General features: G+C 39.8%; 1 pseudogene; it reads left to right on the top strand.

The window, feature by feature from the left end:
• The first annotated feature begins 1,610 nt into the window (after nt 1–1,610).
• Nucleotides 1,611–1,905, top strand: LOC115180155 (Ig kappa-b4 chain C region-like; annotated as a pseudogene).
• Nucleotides 1,906–4,207: the final 2,302 nt, after the last annotated feature.

The following is a 4,207-nucleotide window of genomic DNA, read 5'->3' on the forward strand; positions in this document are numbered from 1 at the left end:
CAATTAGTCTAAAAACTATTTCAAAAGAGGAATTTAACCTGTTGGGGGTAGGGGGCAGTATTTACACGGCCGGATAAAAAACGTACCTGATTTAATCTGGTCATTACTACTGCCCAGAAACTAGAATATGCATATAATTATTGGCTTTGGATAGAAAACACCCTAAAGTTTCTAAAACTGTTTGAATGGTGTCTGTGAGTATAACAGAACTCATATGGCAGTCAAAAACCTGAGAAGATTTCTTACAGGAAGTGGCCTGTCTGACCATTCCTTGAGCTTCTTGCCTCTGTTTATTGAAGACTGAGGATCTTTGCTGTAACGTGACACTTCCTACGGCTCCCATAGGCTCTCAGAAGGCGGGAAAAAGCTGAATGATGTAATTCCAGCCCCAGGCTGAAACACATTTGCGCTTTTGGCAAGTGGCCGATCAGAGGACAATGGGCTTAGGCGCGTGCACGAGTCGACCCCATGCTTTATTTTCTTTCGTCTTTTTACCTAAACGCAGATTCCCGGTCGGAATATTATCGCTTTTTTACGAGAAAAATTGCATAAAAACTGATTTTAAACAGCGGTTGACATGCTTCGAAGTACGGTAATGGAATATTTAGAATTTTTTTTGTCACGAAATGCGTCGTGCTCGTCACCCTTCTTTACCCTTTCGGATAGTGTCTTGAACGCACGAACAAAACGCCGCTGTTTGGATATAACTATGGATTATTTGGGACCTAACCAATATTTGTTATTGAAGTAGAAGTCCTGGGAGTGCATTCTGACGAAGAACACCAAAGGTAATAACATTTTTCTTATAGTAAATCTGACTTAGGTGAGTGCTAAACTTGCTGGGTGTCTAAATAGCTAGCCCTGTGATGCCGGGCTATCTACTTAGAATATTGCAAAATGTGCTTTCACCGAAAAGCTATTTTAAAATCGGACATATCGAGTGCATAGAGGAGTTCTGTATCTATAATTCTTAAAATAATTGTTATGTTTTTGTGAACGTTTATCGTGAGTAATTTAGTAAATTTTTAGTAAATTCACCGGAAATTTGCGGGGGGTATGCTAGTTCTGAACGTCACATGCTAATGTAAAAAGCTGTTTTTTGATATAAATATGAACTTGATTGAACAAAACATGCATGTATTGTATAACATAATGTCCTAGGTGTGTCATCTGATGAAGATCATCAAAGGTTAGTGCTGCATTTAGCTGTCTTCTGGGTTTTTGTGACATTATATGCTAGCTTGAAAAATGGGTGTCTGATTATTTCTGGCTGGGTACTCTGCTGACATAATCTAATGTTTTGCTTTCGTTGTAAAGCCTTTTTGAAATCGGACAGTGTGGTTAGATTAACGAGAGTCTTGTCTTTAAAATGGTGTAAAATAGTCATATGTTTGAGAAATTGAAGTAATAGCATTTCTAAGGTATTTGAATAACACGCCACAGGATTCCACTGGCTGTTACGTAGGTGGGACGATTTCGTCCCGCCGACCCTAGAGAGGATAACATTGTATTTGGCCAGTATTCATATGAGTTCATTATTTAAACCACAGTCTAAAAAATGTAAGTTTTCATCTTGCCCAATGAGTGGGAGTTTTTTTTACAAGCAGTAACTCACCGTCCTGCCCACCTCTAGTGAGGAGCTGTCCAGTACAACAACAGCCACACTGATATGTCTGGCCAAAAAGGGCTTCCGCTCAGACTGGACTATGAGCTGGAAAGTGGACGGGACCAGCAAGAAACAAGAGGCCAGTCCCAGGGTCCTGGAGGACAGTATGTACAGCTGGAGCAGCACCCTGACTCTCACTGCCCAGGAGTGGACCAAGGCAGGAGGTGACCTGTGAAGCCCAGCAGAAATCCCAGACTCCGGTCACCAAGACCCTGAGGAGGGCTAACTGTTCTGGGTAGGACCCACCAGCCACACACCCTGTGGAGAGAGGATGCTGGTTCCTCTGCTTTTACTTGCTTTGTTTTAATATCAGTCGTTCTCTGATTTAGTGATCACTCTCGTGTAGACTAACAGGGGGCTTGGCTTTAGTTCGTGTCAATCCATTCTGTAGACTGAGATTTTGTTAGTTTTAGATTTGATGTGATCTGTTTTATTCACTATCATGTTTGGTTTGATACTTCGATTATGTAATAATGGATTCAAATAAAGATGTATTTTTCAATTGCATATTTGTGATGTTCCTATTAATAAACTGGATCTTAGATATATTTGTAATATTCTGGAAAAAGAAATGTAATCAGTAAGGCTGATTCATGATGTCTTTGAAAACTGTCAGGCCTTAACCTCATTCTCACTTAACATCATCATTGACCAGTAATTAATACTATCACAATATACTATGGTATAGTCTGTTATTTAAAGGTAAATACATGTAAACAAATATATATATATAATTCTACAAGTGCCACTATTTCAAGAAATATAGAGTAGAGTGATAGTCTTCTTTACCTCCAACCCCCTGGGAACAGAGTGAACATCTGGTGACAGTGCTGCTCTATTCTGGGACAAGCAGAACCAGCCCTGTCTATGTAAATCTCAGTTTCACTCCCACAGCTACCAGTCTAGCAGTTGAACAGATTCACTGTCTGAAATACCCTAGACTGGGCCAGATGTGAGAGAGTGGAGTGGTTTTAACCTCTATGGTGGATTCAGAGAGGGAGACATAAAATATATGGTGGCATGTAATTAATGACAAATTAAACTGATATTATAATTTCTGATGATACTGTGTAGTGTATGTCTCTACGTAAATGTGTCTCCTGTTTGAGCCCAGCATCATGTCTCATTCACAGATCTAACAGCTCATTAATACATGCTAGATGATCAGATCAATAATTGGTTGTGAAGCTCATGTAGGGATTTGGGTTGAGGGGCTGATGTTGATTTAACATCAATGTTCTTTTTACTTCAGTAGATCTTACTCTACATATGAACTGGTAATGTCTTCCAAAACATCTAATACCTTTTATATACACTTCCAGTTCATGACCAATATAACAAGTTACAGCCATGATGATGACGATGATGATGATGATGATGATGATGATGATGAGGATGATGAAGACGATGTTGGAGAACGTTTGATCTGAATGATACTTTCTAACCTTATTCAAAGTTGCCCCCTTCTGATCAGTGTTCCATGTCACTGTCTCCTCCCCTCAGCACCTGCAGTAGATCCCAGCTGTAGCAGTACAGTCACTGTGCAGTCTGTTTTTTACGGCTCTGTATCACTGTGTGAACACCCAGACACTGTTGGGGTAGTGTAAACTCTGACAGTAGTAATCTCCTGCATCTTCAGCCTGGACTCCACTGATGGTCAGAGTGAAGTCACTAGGAGTTCCTCTACCACTGAATCTAGATGGAATCCCAGACAGAAGTGTTGTAGCACAGTAAACAAGGAGTTTATGAGTTCCTCCAGGTTTCTGTTGATACCAGGCTAGATGGGGATAAAAGTTTCATGCATTAGACACAGGACTGCTGGTTTTACAGTTCAGAGAGACTGTCTGTCCTAGGAGAACAGCTTTCACTGCAGGAGTCTGAGTGATAACGTACTGTCCACCGGATTCTGTTTTTTGTTTTTTTAACAATTCATTATAAAATAATTATTGTAATAAATAGTTCTGAATATTCATATTGAAGCCATATATATTATTCCTTTGTGTAGTTTGAATGATTTGTTTTTTCCAATATGACATTTTTTTACATTGTAACCTTGAAAGCAGAGGGCCAGTGTCCAGATGAAGATGGTGATAAAAGTCATGGTTGTTGTGGGTTCTGTTGTCATGAAGGACAGCTCTCAGTCATGAAGTGTTAAACTCACAGGGCTATAAACACTCCCAGACCACTGAATCATGAGCTGCCAATGCAAACTGCCCTCCCTATGCAAACAGCCTTCCTGGAGCAAGGAACTAGACAGAACAAGAAAATATTATCAAAAACATTTTCAAATTAATTATAAGGTGTGATTCCTGGACTACCCAATATTACACAAAACACACAGCACACACTCATGATTTTGATTTATGTGGAACTTGTTTCAGATAATGTATGTCTCAATTGGTAACATACGGGATATACACTGAGTATACAAAACATTAGGAACACCTTCCTAATATTGAGTTGCACCCCTTCTTTTGCCCTCAGAACTGCCTACATTTTTTTCGGGGCATGGACTCTACAAGGTGTCGAAAGCGTTCCACA

This window comes from Salmo trutta, chromosome 40 (genome assembly GCF_901001165.1).
Source record: "Salmo trutta chromosome 40, fSalTru1.1, whole genome shotgun sequence".
Taxonomy (NCBI): domain Eukaryota; kingdom Metazoa; phylum Chordata; class Actinopteri; order Salmoniformes; family Salmonidae; genus Salmo; species Salmo trutta.